This window comes from Sceloporus undulatus, unplaced genomic scaffold, assembly GCF_019175285.1.
Source record: "Sceloporus undulatus isolate JIND9_A2432 ecotype Alabama unplaced genomic scaffold, SceUnd_v1.1 scaffold_19, whole genome shotgun sequence".
Lineage (NCBI taxonomy): Eukaryota > Metazoa > Chordata > Lepidosauria > Squamata > Phrynosomatidae > Sceloporus > Sceloporus undulatus.
In genome coordinates, this window is record NW_024802941.1 from 1,719,809 (window position 1) to 1,734,667 (window position 14,859).

Consider the following 14,859-nt stretch of genomic DNA (forward strand, 5'->3'; position numbering starts at 1 on the left):
GGTGTCCTCCATTAAAAAAAGTCCTACATTTGAAAATGTTGTCCTACATTTGTCCCAGTTTGGCAGTCCTGATGTATGGCAACCCTATCCTTACCTTATTTCAGTTGCTGCAAACTGAGTTCAAAGTGTAAAAGTCATTTGCACTTAATTAACTCAGCAAAAGAGAGAAGAGGAGAGTAGAATCTTTCCCTTTCCGATAAGCTTAGGTAAAGCAAACTGCTGCAGCCTCTAATAGCTTGTGTGTTTTATCACAAATAAGATTTGCCATCTTGACTGCTTTTTTTGATGCTGCTTGGTCATACATGTTCTGGTTTTCCTCTGTGAACTGTTACAGTGTATGCTGCAATGTGGCTGGCTTTCAGTACTGTTTACGTTGAATTGGATAAAGGGAGCCATTTGGTCTTCTGCCTCAGGCGGCAAAATGCCTTGGGCCAGCCTTGCAATAAAATGGCAGTGAGCTGATTTAATACAAGGCAGCTCCCCCTGTTATTCATTTTATGGCTGGTTTCTGGTTTCATGTTGTTGCTTTTGTTGTTGTTGTTGTTATTTCACTGCTCAGTATTCAGCCCTTGAGAATATGGAAAGGAAAAGGCAGAAGTCAAAGGTCAGATCTGTCTGTTTCTGACAGTGAAAGAAAGCAGACTTAACAGATAAAGTCAGAGTGGTTTGCAAGTCAAAAAGAGAGGGGTTGGGGATGGAAGGCGAGCTAAGAATAGCTTTCCACACCTGGCTGAATCACAGAAGACTTCAATGGCATTAAAATGGCACAGGATCCTTGCACCGATAAAAAATCCTTTCTTTTTCTGGTTTTGTAACAACAGATACAGAAATATTCAAACTTCACATAGGAAACAGTTTCCAAATATTTGTAAGTTTAATGAAGGACATAATAATTGCTGAGAATGTAATACAATCAGGTATCCATTTTCATTCAAGGCAAATTTGTCCGTGTGAAAATATTAGAGAGAGAGAGAGAGAGAGAGAATGATAATGAGAAACTACAGCAATTTTTTAATTGATCTGTCTATATGAACACATATACAGTGGGCCCTTGGCATCTGCTGGGGTTTGGTTCCAGGACCCCCATGGTACCACAATCCATAGATGCTCAAGTCCAATTAAAAACAATGGCATAGTAAATTGGTATCCTATTTTTTTTTTAAAAAAATGACAAAACCAAGGTTTGTTTTTTGAAATTTATATTTTTAAAAATATTTTCAAGCCATGGATGGTTGAATCTGTAGATTAAAAAATCCATGGATATGGAGGGATGACTGTTTATGTGAAATGCTTATTTCTAAATCATCAGTCTGACACCTTGGCGTAAATCCCACTGAACTCAGTGCTTCTGGCTAGTCAGATACAGAACCGCACCATACACTTGAGCTTATTTGGGTTTCTTACTCTCTGCCATTCTGCAGATTGCTTTGACATAAAACAGACTTCCAGTTCTCCACATGTACAGAATGATAACTTAAGGCTATTGATTAAAGTGCTCATCTGTTTTTTTGGATTTCAGCCCAGATATGATATTACAGGGCGACCTCAGGCAGGCCTTGTTTCTCACATTCAGATCTCAATGTGTAATCAGGAACATATTAGTCATAGTCATAATCATACAAGCTGTGGGTGTGTAGGAAGTGAGCGGCCCTTGTTATCTGCTGGGGTTTGGTTCCAAGACCCCCTGTGGATAACAAAATCCATGGATGCTCAAGTCCCATTAAATTCAATGGCATAGCAAAATGGTATCCCTTATATGAAATGAATCTGTGGATAAAAGATCCATGGATAAGGAGGGCTAACTGTAATCGAGAGAAAGAAGATGGTAACAGGAAATTATGTGAACATTCTGCAATGCAAGCCTATGTATGACTATTCAAAAATCAGTTCATGCATTCCAGTGGTACGTACTCCCACCTAATTGTGCGTAGGATTGTCTAGGACTGCAGTCTAAATCCAAACTATGGAGTTTATCACACTGGGGCTAATTTCAGCATTAAAGAGAGTTTAAAGTGCATTTAAAGCATCCCACAAATAAAGCAAAAATGGCGAATAATTGCACAAATGATTATCACATACAATTGTGCAAATAAAGTGATATCAGAAATGCATTGTTGCTGAAATCCCAAAAGCAAAAAGTATGCATTAATGCTTCTTTGTGACCACTTTAATGGCAGGTTTTGTGCAACGTTGTGTGAAATCATTTTATGTAATTACATGATTTTTCCAGGATATTCATGGGATAAACTCCCTATCTCCTTCATGTGATAAACTCTTAAGGCACAAAAACCATAGATTTTGGTGCTGAAGCTTTAACCATGTGCCTAATTCAATGAGATATAAGACAAATGCCGTACCTACATCCCCAGGATGAATGCCTATTCATCTCAATGTCAAAACTGAAGTATTTAAATTGACATTTGGCAATTGTAGGGCACTTTGGAGATTAAGTGCTTCCAGAACAACTTTGTATTGCAGCAATTTGTGTCTCCCCCACCATTGCCACCAATAAAGATCATACAAGTGTTTCTGTCATTTTTTTTCTTGTTTGCAGCATATAAAGGATGACTCATAGTGTTTAACTTGCTGGAGGTGGGTATAGATAAAGGTCGCTTTCTGCCAGCTTTTCAAAAATAAAACACTTCTAGGAAAAATGTTGGTACAGATTAAGCCTTTGTCCTGATGTGGTTGCTTGTTGATCTGTGCTGGCAAAGACCAGGGCCGACCTTGAATTAGGCAGAGGGAAGCATACACTATGGGGAATCAGATTTGAAATGTTTAAAAACGACAGCAGTTGTTCTTGTATTTTTCTTGCCAGATAGGAGAAGTAATTATGGAACTTTCTGCTTGAGGTCCCCAAGTAGCTTGGATAGCATTGGATACCATGCACCTTGATTTGGAAAGAGGTGAAGAGAGCAAAATGTTTTTACCAAGCCTTGGCTGTGGGCTATCTTAAGCAGTACTTTATTTTAACAACAAAAGCAAAAATTGGATGAAAAGGGTAAAAGTCCTTTCATATCACTGTACTCCACCTGCTACTGGCCAGCTATTTAGACCTAATTTGATGCTGTGATTAGTTGAATTCTGCTTTGTTCCATCATACTTTTCATCTGGGAAGAGGCATTCAATTCTAATGATAAAATTTCCAGGGCTGAAAGAAACTCCCCAGCGTATAGAGGTGGGCTGTGGATATTTTGTGATGGGAGAAAGCTGTTCCATAAACCTTCAAGGGAGGTTCAGCATTACTGCTTTGCATTCAAAACAAATTTTATGGCTAAGCCCTTGCTGAAGACTAAAATGAAATGTCATACTCAAATCTAAATAAAAACCATAAACAAACTAGTTGTGACTGACAGCATAGTTCTTGAATGAAAAAAATCTCTTTCACTTCTTTCTGCATTTTGGATTTCTTATTCCTCTAGTATACTCCATCTAAAATATCAAGAAACTTCAAAAAATAAACTGAAATAAACTTCTCCTCTATCTGCCTCAGCCAAATTCAATAGGTACAGCTGTTCCCAGTATGGAGAAGGCCATGTTGTATCTGCTGATCATGTACTGTTGTTAAAGAGGAGAAGCTTCACAACAACAACAACTGACAACCTCCACATCCATGACCAAATGCATGGAGCTTCAAACCCAGACCCTTAAAAGTTAATTCTAAAAGTCTTTGGCCTAAAATACAAATCTATCAACTTTTAAGTTTTTCAACCTTTGATTAAAAAACAAAAAGCTCTCAAATTTGTTCTATCCCAAATGTGACAAATTCTGCCCATTTGCAAATTTTGATAATTTTTTCTCAAAAACTATCTTAACTGAAATCCCCACCCATCCTTAAACCATACTCAGTTTACTTCACACTAAGTCCCACAGTGATCAGCATTGCTTACTTCCAGGTAAATATGGATTGCATGTAGAATTGTAGCCTAAACCCTGCTAAAGCAGTGTGGGTTGAATTGTGGATAATTCAACCCATGTTGTGCCAGTTGTTTTCGCAAGAACCTTAACTAGATTAGGACATGCTGCTCTGCTGAAGAGGCTATTGTACACTTCAACATGGGGAAGTAAACAGCATACATTAAGTTATTCAGGCAAAAAAACATGTGTTTCCCATAAAGCACATAGTTTTAGAAATCACAAAACTGTCACAAGGAGCTCTGACTTAACAAAGGCAAAGCTAATGTGGGTTGCTGCTGTGATTTCTGAACATGGCCTTTAAGTACTAAATCTTCAGTCAAATAATTGCCAAAACTCCCACTTCAGTGAAGCTTCAGGGGTAGCAAGAAAGAACAGCAGTCCATGGCCCTTCAAACTGTATGAAAAGAACAATTGGTGAAACTTGTTATTTAATAGTGCTGGGCAGGAGGGAGGTGTGGAAGTAGGTAGGCTGCCTTTACCATATATATATTCTAGGTGAAACTTTACCATATATATATTCTAGGTAGGCTGCCTTTACCATATATATATTCTAGGTGAAACTTTCATAGTTGTACACCTTATATGTCAAGACATTCCATAGAGTTTAGGAGTACCAATATTTCCTTGCCATAATCACACATGTCACAGTATCAAGGTTAGACTAGTGGATCCTGCTCCATAGAGGGACTGCCATTGAGCACCCTTTAGAAACTCAAGATGGTGCATGTTTTTTTTTTAAAATCAGTGATATGTTCCTTATTATTGCTGTATCTCTGGCTTACAGTTGTTTCTAGCCTCTATTCAAATGTTGAGGATTACCTTGAAAGCCTAACAATGGTTTGGATCAAGAAAACCTAAATGAACCACCTCATATCTTGGGGGCAGGTCTTGCCTGCTGCTCAAAGTAAATGCACCAGCAAGTCTGTCACTAAAAATATAAAAGTCTTAAATCAAGTTGAATCAGGGTGTCATTTTTGCCAAGTCAGACCAAGCCAAGTCACTGAAGCAACATGATTTCAACTTAAATCCGAGTCAATTGGCTCAAGTCTACATCACTGGCATATTCATGTGGAATTTAGATGCCATTTGCCCCGGAACCAGTGAAAAGCCAGCTCCAGCAGCAAAGGGTCATCTTTTTTCCACCACCAATAAGAACTGACTTTTACCGCTCCTATTTGGGATGCAAGCTGGCTGGATTGGGGCCATGGCATGCAGTTGCTGAGGTGCACGGCTCTGCAGCAGTCCCAGTCTGGCATTTTGGGGCAATCTGTTTCACTCCTTGGATTAAAAGACTTGGGAGATTATCACATGGGCTTTTATCCCATTGTTTTCCTGACAGGATAAACACATGTTTAACTTTAAAGATGGGTCTCACTGAATTCACCCATCTGCAGCTTGTCTGCAAATGGGAAAATCCTCTGCTTGAACATTTACGGGATAAGCACTGGTTACATATGGGCTGCAGATGGGTGAATGTGCTAAGATCCATCTTTAAAGTTAAACACATTTATCCCATCAGGAAAATAACAGGATAAAAGCCCAATGTGATAATCCTCAGCAACACATCATTAGAATGTGCCTTAGGAGTCTATTCCACTCTGCATCCTGCTGCCACCAGACTCAGGTCACTTCAGTGGCTTGGCTTGGACTTGATTTGGCAAAAATGTTGACTCGACTTAACTTGAGACTTGTCTAGTTCAGGTGAGGGAGTTCTCCAAGGCAGCACTAGGCTCCATAGGTGTAGCTACAGAGAAGAAGGGGCAAAATCAGGGTGTTGTCCACCATAATAATTCTGCCCCCATGAATTTTATTTCAGTCCCCAAATTACAGTAACTTAAAACCAGTAAGTTAAAAATTATAATAACTTAAAACTTTTCTAGAGTCTTTAAGAAACCCAGTTTAGACAGTTGAAGAAAAGGCACAGATACAGTAACGAAGAGAATGTAAATGTGGCAGATATGCCAGTTCTAGGTATGAATTAGTTTCAGAAGATTATCGCACCGGGGTTAAAACGTTCCCCGGTGCGTTCTAACGGGGGTGAGCATGGAGCATGACAGGAATGCGATGGGTCCCAGAATGCTATTTTACCGCACAGCAGAAATCCGCTGTCACCGCCGGGCATTCCCATCACATTCCCATTGACTTCCAGGGGACGCCATTTCTGGGGACGCTTTGAAACAGTTCCCAGAAATGGCGTCCCCTGGAACTCAATGGGAACACGATGGAAATGCCTGGTGGCGGTGGCGGCATTCCGCTGCACGGTAAAATAGTGTTCTGGGTCCCATCGTGTTCCTGTCACATTCCGTGCTCACCCCAGTTAGAATGCACGGGATAACGTTTTAACCCCGGTGCGATAATCTTCTCTGTGTATCACTTCCTGCAATGCTAGAAATTTGGGTATGAAGGAACATATAATTGGGTGTTGTGGTGGTAGTGTGCCTTCAGGTCATTTCCAATTTATGGCAACTATAAAGCACATCTATCATGGGGTTTTCTTGGCAAGATTTGTTTAGAGAGGGTTTGTTTTTACCTTCTGAAGCTGAGAGAATATGACTTGTCCAGTAGCTTTCCATGGCTGAGTGTGGATTCAAACCCTTGCCTCCAGAGTTATAATCCAGCACTGAGACCATCACACTGAACTGGTTCTGTCATTGAGACCAAACGCCGTATGGGAGGGCAATGTCTTCATTTTGCTTCCACTATAGCTACACTCCTATCCCTGGAGATAGATTTGCCCCCCCCCCCGGTTGTTATTTAGGTGCTGTTGGAGACTTGATTCTGTCAGCAAACCTTTGGGATAGACCACTGAAGATCACTATATTATTTCCCTTGGGTGTCTTTTATCTGCCAATGCTCTACATTGTGTTCTTTATTATTTGTGATTTTATCTCAGGGGTGGACAAGTTCCAAGGGCCTAGGAACATGAACACACACACACACACACCCTTTTAAGACAAAGCATGTGCTCCCTCTGAGTTTACAAGTAGACTTGCATTTCTGGAACCACAGTTCCATTTCTGAGGCAGATGAGAAAAACATACTTTATTTTAAAAGAATCTTTGAAATGGCTGAAACGAATGTTAGCAATATTGGTTAAAGAGAAATCTTTAGACAAATTTTTAAAAGATTGGGAATTATTTTTGTTTTGTATTTAAAAGAAAGAAATGAAGATTATGATTGCTTAGAGCTATGTTATACTTTAGGTCGGAAGTGGCAATGAATGGTGTTAGTGCTACAGAGAGGTTCATTATAATTAACATTTAACATTATATTCTTGAGTTTGGAGGGTGGGAAATCAACTAAGGACTGGAACATATGGGCAGGAAAAAGCATCTGAAACCTGCAGTTTCTGGAAGCGAGTTGAACCCCTGCTCTCCGCATTGGTTGCTCCCAAGGAAGCCAAAATGTGCACAGCCTGACTGCACAGCATGCTGTCAAGCTGTGCTGCTGGGTAATTTTTCTTGTCACCTCCCCACCATGCATGTGCACTGTTGCTCAAACACACTTCCGGCTACTGCCTGCTGCCTAGATGCCATCCCATTGGATGGCCGCCCCTTTGATCAGCTGCACAGTTGCACCTGTGATCCTCCACTGGTGTACAAGGCATTGGAGCAGGGATAGGCAACCTGCGGCCCGCGGGCTGGATGCGGCCCGGCAAGGCCTTGGGACCGGCCCCCGCCCGGTCCTGCCACCAATTGCTGCTGGGGCCTTTGGCATCTCGTGCGAGGGGCATGGTGGGGCAATTGTCTATAGAAGCCTCAGAAACATGCATTTATCTTAACATTTTTTTAAAAAAATCAGCAATTTTGTTCGCGTGTCCACCATTTTTTATTTAAAAAGTGCCCTCCATTTGAAAATTTTGTCCCGGTTTATTTATTTATTTAATTTTTTTTTAATTATTTAATTATTTATTTTTTGGCTTCGGCCCCCCCAGTTGTCTGAGGGACAGCAACCCAGCCCCCGGCTCAAAAGGGTTGCCTACCCCTGCATTGGAGCATCAGTGTGCCCAATAAAACACTGGCAAAGCACAATCATGGAGACTATCCCTACATGTCCCCTTCACCCCATGCTCCCTCTTGAACTGTCTGGTTTGTGTATGTTGTATTTATATCCATTGGTGGTGTTACACTTTCACTTTTTTGCATTGCCACCCAGACCACTTAGGTATGCTGGTTTTGTCCTTTTTAAATGTGCACCTGCACCAATGTGTTTATATGTAGCTTTAAGGTTAGGGTTAGGATAGATTGTTCCTTCAAAACCTCTCTCGCATCCTTGTGTTTATATACAGCATCAAAGATGCTAATTTTCCAGCTTGAGTCAGACTATCGTGGCTTCTTTTTGCTCTGGTTTTTAGCCCCAGAGCGCGGCTTCAATCTGGTTTCTGCCTGCTTTGGAGGCATACGTCATCTAAATGCTCTGCTTTCAAAGCAGGTGGAAACCACTTTATTTGGCCCATCTGTTTCACCCCGGAGCATTGTTAGTTATTTTATATTATTCTTTGCGGGTTTTTTGTAGCTGTGTTATTTGGTTTGGTTTAGTTTGGTTTGTGAGTGGGTTAGATTGGGGGGGAGGACATTTTTATGTAAATATATTAATGTGTGTAAAAGCCAGCATGGTGTAGTGGTTGGAGCACTATACTATGACTCTGGAGACCATGGTTCAACTCCCTACTTGGCCACGTAAACCACTGGGTGACCTTGAGCAAGTCACACTCTTTCAGCCTCAAAGGATGGCAATGGCAAGCCCCCTCTGAAGAAAACTGCCAAGAAAACCTCATGTTAGGTTTGCCTGAGGGTCACTGTAAGTCAGAAACAACTTGAAGGCACACAACAACAACAATATCAGCATTAATGTGTGTAGTTTAGTGTAATATATTGTAATGTGTTTAATCTATTTGTAACTTAATAAAATATATCTTTTTTAAAGTATATATTTGTAATCTCCTTGCAGGGACAAATTTAGTGATGGCAGCACTGTCAGCTATGGTAAGGGGGAAATGCCTGAGGAAGCATATGTGTGCCTTTAGAGTGCATCCAGCCCACCCCGCTTTAGAAGCATTAGAAATTCGAGTGATAGTGATATATGAATATTTAAACAAACAAACAAATATGTTTTGAGCTGTCTTAGCTTGATTTTGGAGTGTGGAGGGGGAGAGGGAACAGATCTATATAACAAACAACATTAGAGAGACAGACTGGGATTAGGCTATATAATAGGGAAAGAAAGTTTTATTAACAACCTAGTGGCAGTATGTCTTTGTTCACCCTTAATGGCTTACAATACACTTTTGCCTGTGTGTGTTTGATTGCCATATTATGAAAGATGCAAGAAATCTAAAGCCTCCTGATGAATGTGGGACATTTATTTTTATAGCTCTCTGGGCATCTGTTCCTTCTACTGATTAGTAACTAGGGAAAATGTCCTTTGCATCAGATAACATGAATGAAGATGTTGCTTCTCATTTTTCTTTCATGGCATGCCCTTTGCTGTCTGATCACCACAATAATGCTAAATTATGCATACCCTGGGCCTAAGTAGAAACTCCCAGGATGCAGGGATCTGCCTTGTAGAACAATCATTACCTGTTTTGAAAGGTGACTGATGTGTACATAGAAAGAGCATCTTCTGAGAGCTTATGAAATAAAACAAGGAAAGCACATAACTGGAGCACTGGGTATTTTTGTTGCAGATGGACCAGCTGGCAGGAAAGGTCTGATTGGGAGAGCTAAATGTTGCTGTTATATCAATTAGTATTAATAATGTGCGCATGAAGGTCTTTGCAAAGGGGCAGGCTCTGTGATCATGTGACAGCCATGTAGATTAAAGTTCCCAGGCTGATGTTGGCCTTACTGGAGACTAGTCTTAAGCAATCAATCAAATCAGTGATTTTAATTCTTGATTTTGTAACATGAGCATTTGGTACTGATATCACAGATATTTTCCTTGACATAGATATTCATACCAAGCAATATCTTGGTGCTGTTCATGAGAAGAAAAGGATAAACAAGGGGCCCTTCATATTACTCGATTGCAGTACTATAATTCCATTTTAACTGCTATAGAAACATCCAGTGGAATCCTGAATTTTGTAATTTGGTGAGGTGCTAGAGTTATCTGGCTAAGAATTCTAAATGCTCCTCTCTAAACTGCAAATCCCAGCATTTTGTAGGATCAGCCATGGAACCAAACTGGGATCGTAGTGCTATACCTGTGTAGTGTACAAGTTGTTTAATATTCTTTATGAGGCATCTCTATGAACATTATGAAGATGTCTTACACTCAGTCATAAAATTGGTCCATATTGGGCCAATATTAACTATTCTGATGTGCAGTGACTCTCCACATGTTCAAGCAGAGGTCTTTCCCATCACCCACTAACCTGATCTGTCTAACTGGATGGACTTACTTTGTACAAATCTTGTGGTTTATTAGATCTCTAGCCGCTCCAGAAGCTCATAGCAGGATACTAACATTATAGCCAGCACCTATTATTTGCCCCAACAATGTTTCAAAGTTTTTCTCCTTTGAAGTCCAACATGACTTTCAAAATCAAACACTTTCACTGAAGTTTCTAACAGCAAATGAACATAGCTGATATATATCATGTCCTTCCTCAAATGTCTCAACTGTACATGTGAGTTCCCCTGTGGCCCTTTACTCTTTTCCTGGCCATTGCCTTCCACTAAATGTCCGTGGTCTAGTTCTACATTTGTGATACATTTCCTGTATCATGAGATGCAACTATGCAGATGTAGCTATGTCCCTCATGCTGTGACCTATATCCCCCCAAAAATCTATGTTTTAAGCCTCATAGCCCCAACATGGCTATTTTCAAGTTTATGGAGCATTGGACAAGTGATGCAGCCAGCCCTCTTTTAGTTGCGGTGCACCCAGGTATGAGAAGAGGACTGAACAAATCATTGCTCACCCTCCTGCTCTCCAACAACTTGGAAATGGCTGTGTGGCTTAAAAGGTAGGTTTTGGAGGGGCATTTGGTCACTGCAGTGGCACAATGACCCTAAAAGTGAATTGCAGTGCTGTGGGTCAGACATACAACATCACAGTTGCTGAACAAATTGCCAGCTTTGAGTTTTAAAAAGGATGGAATAAAGGGTTGTCAATTAAATTCTCAAATACAGTTTAAAAAACAAAAGCAGAAGCCCTTTTAAATGGAAGAGTAATAAGCAAGATACTGATTCTGATGAAAACAGTGCACTTGGTGACATTTACCTTGTTCAATATTATTATCTCCGTGTTAATTCAGCTAGCACTATTTTCCCCAAAGTTAAATAGGTCAGATTTCCTGGTTCTGAGGTAAATATTTGTGCTTGGCATGTCTCTAAGCAATATAAGACATGAAGTAGAACTTTTTATAGGCGTGAGGTGACCACCACATTTAAAATGTTGTTGTCTGAAAAGGTTACATGTACCTTTGAGCTTTACAGCAGACAGATACCATCTCTTTCAGATTCCAGATTATGCTGAATGTACCTAAGGGCATGTTTATATAAGTCAAAGATAGCAGAATTAGAAGTAAATACTTACTTTGTAAGCTGCCTGGCAAGGAGCCGTATTGCATCTGTGCAGTGTGTACAATACCAACTACACTGCTGGCATTAAATAAATGGTAAATGGCTAATATATCACCAAGCATGTTAATGACTGACTCTACCCTATGCATTGCACACACGAGTGCAATCACTCCTGTGTGAAAAGGAGGGAAGAGGGAAAGGAATACACACTTAAAGTCATTGCACTTTCTGGATCATTTGGACGGAGTTCAAAACATCCCTAGACATGGCAGGAAATGCAAAATGATCTCAAAATCTGGTGAAGCAAACCTTTTATCCTTGCAATTAACTTTTCTGATCCACTCACTTTTGGTTCCAAATTCATCCTCTATGAGCTCAATCCAGGGACAGCATGTATGCTTTAACACATGCTCGTTTGTTCACTTGGCATAGTATATGTGCTCCATATATGCATACAAATCAGTTGCCGTTAACTTAACTTTCAAATGAAGCTTCAGTAATGAGAATAATGTAAAATCAGAATGATGTACAGTGGGCCCTTGGGATCCACTGAGGTTTGGTTCCAAGACCCTCTGTGGATACTAAAATCTGTGGCTGCTCAAGTCCTATTAAATACAGTGGGGTAGTAAAATGGTGTGCCTTATATAAAATAGCAGAATCAAGGTTTGCTTTTTGGGTGTTTAAAAAAATGTTTTCAAGCTGTGCATGGTGGAATCCATGGATGCAGAATCCATGGATACTGAGGGCCAGCTATAAAAATAAGTTGTTACTATCTCAAGCACTTCAGGACCTTGGAGAGGAAATTAGGGTATGCTTTGAAGTAGCCTCCCCAAATCTCCAGATACTTGTAGTTAAGAGTATCGTGGGGGGGGGGGGGAGTGTGGGCTGCACAGGGTGATACCCTAAAAGTGTGTGTGTGTGTGTGTGTGTGTGTGTGTGACACGACCGCTCCCTAAATGTCTGCAGCTCACTGAAAGAGATGGCCTGAGTGGGGTGAAGCTCAATGGGTGGAAAAAGGAGTTTCATCTGGGTTTTATAAATTGTTTTACTCTTTTTAAATTTTCTTTAATAACATCACATCTTACCAAATTTTCACTTTAATCACATGAAGCTATGTCATGAAAATACATTTAGGCTGTGTGTGTGATATTGTAATTTAAAGGCATAATTTACATTTTGCTAGTTGTTACTGTCACAACTATTGCCATTATGCTGTGAGTTTTGTTGACATATGGGAATTACAGTTTATAAATAATATTAGTACAAAAACATTACTTTTTTTCCAGCCCTCATGGCAGAAAGCCCTACTGGTAGTTATTGGCCTAATTTCTGCAGAGCAGAAAGGCAACTGTGTAGCCCTTCATGGCTTGGCCCCGAGCTACCTGCAGGAATGCCTCTCCCTACATACTCCGTCCCACACTCTCAGAACATCTGGGAAAAATCTATTGGAAATACAAATGACTAGATTGGTCACGACTTCCCGCTGCCCCTAAATTGGGGAATGGCCTGCCAGAAGAGAGCTGTCTTATTACCACCTTGGACGCTTTTAAGAAGGCAGTCAAGACGGAGCTCTTCCGGTGAGCCTGTTTAGGATATCCATCCATCAATCTTTGACTATGATTCTGTGCAATTCTACTGTTATAAAACTGTTGCACTATGATAAATCAGCTTTTAATTGATATTATTATTGTTAATGATGTATTAGATTTATTCCTTTTATTGACTGTATTTGTATGTTTTTATTGGGTTGTAACCCCGCCTCAATCCACAGGGAGAGGCAGGGAAATATAAATAAATAAGTAGTAGTAGTAGTAGTAGTAGTGGTGGTGGTGGTGGTGGTAGTAGTAGTATGGGAGGAGGTCAATGCACAGGTAACACCATGAGTTGCTGCACCAGGTCACGCCAACCCTAGTCACACCACTTCTTGTAGCACAAAACAGTCAGACCTTTGGTATTTTGCAGATACCAAAAATTGCGGGACTTCCAGTCCCATTTTCCCTAATGGCAATGTGGCGTGCACTCCCCCCCAGTACAGCCACATGCATGTACCCCCATTAGGGAGAACCAGGACTTGCCGTCCACGGATGCTGAAATCCACATGGCAAGGATACGAAGGATCCACTGTACTTTCTACCTTCCCAAGACAACATGGCTTTGTAATTCAACACATTTGGAGGGCACAAAGTTGGAAAAATGCTTTATACAATAACTGAATAACAGAAGGCACTCTGAATTATATGTTTAAATTAAATCCCTTGAAAAGTGGGTATGTTAACTAAATTATTCATTTTGCCAAGTCCAGGTCTATATTAGCAACCAGCTAGTCTAGTTTTGTTATTGTTGTTGTATGCCTTCAAGTCTAGTTAACCCTTACTAATTTACATTATCTATTGCGCACAAGAGGCCAGTGTGATGTAGTGGTTTGAGTGTTGAACAAGGACACTAGGAGACCAGTATTCAAATCCCTACTCATTCATGGAAACCCACTCAGTGATTTTGCCCAAGCCCCACAGATTGGCTGAGTCTATGAGAAGGCTGAATCCTTCCCCCAGAGGAAGGAAGTGGCATCCCTCCAAACAAATCTTGCCAAGCAAACTCTGCGATAGATTTGTCTAAGGATCACCATAAATTGGGAATGACTTTAAGGCATGTGACAAACACATTACACACAAATGGAATGATATGTGCCCACAGTCATCCTATCTGGATTTCCATCTGCAGATCTCAGCAGTATTTAATGGGTAGAATATTTGATGCTATAAATTTATGTCCTGTGAGCTAGAGACCTGCCCCCACAGATCCAGATATGGGAAGGAGTGTTGTAATGATTTGGTGGAGATGGTAAAATACTCTCCATCTGTTCAGATACATAATCCATTCAGCCAATCTAAGGGGCCTATCAAGGAGAAAATCATATGGCCTTGCAAATGTTGTTGTAACGCAATTTCAACAAAACTCACAGCATAAGTAACAGTGAGGAATAATGGGTGTTGCAATGCAACAATGGACATTATCACACACAGCTTTTAAACCACCATTAAAGCTAGAAAATAGTGCCTTAAGCAGCACTTATTACATATGCCATCTCCATCTCATCACTGTCTTCCCCTCCACACATTCTTAGATACCACCTTGTCATTGATGGGGAAAACTCCTCAATAAGCTCCCAAACACTCTGCTATAACTGTAGTCCTCATGTAAAATAAATTATTTCACGTGGCCATTCTGGTATTGGGCAGTCATGTGGTATCAGTTTCTCCTCCTCTCTCCCTCTCCCTCACTATTCCAGAACAGGCTGCTTTCCTTTCCTTTCCTTTCCATTTTTACTTTAGTTTTTCTTTAAAATAAAAATAAAACTAGCCTACTACCAAAATTGCATTAAAAATAAAATTTAAAATTTAAATAACCT

At 40.4% G+C, this 14,859-nt stretch overlaps 1 protein-coding gene and 1 long non-coding RNA gene across 3 annotated transcripts in view; one reads left to right on the forward strand and one right to left on the reverse strand.

Annotated features, from left to right (window-relative positions):
• Positions 1-11,497, reverse strand: part of LOC121917470 — a 28,384-nt gene extending 16,887 nt beyond the window's left edge. The window contains exon 1 of the long non-coding RNA XR_006101036.1: positions 11,464-11,497. This is a non-coding gene — a long non-coding RNA (uncharacterized LOC121917470). The remainder of the gene's footprint in view (positions 1-11,463) is intronic.
• Positions 1-14,859, forward strand: part of LOC121917469 (5-hydroxytryptamine receptor 1E-like) — a 55,810-nt gene that overhangs the window by 22,128 nt on the left and 18,823 nt on the right. The gene's annotated exons all lie outside the window — the stretch shown is intronic.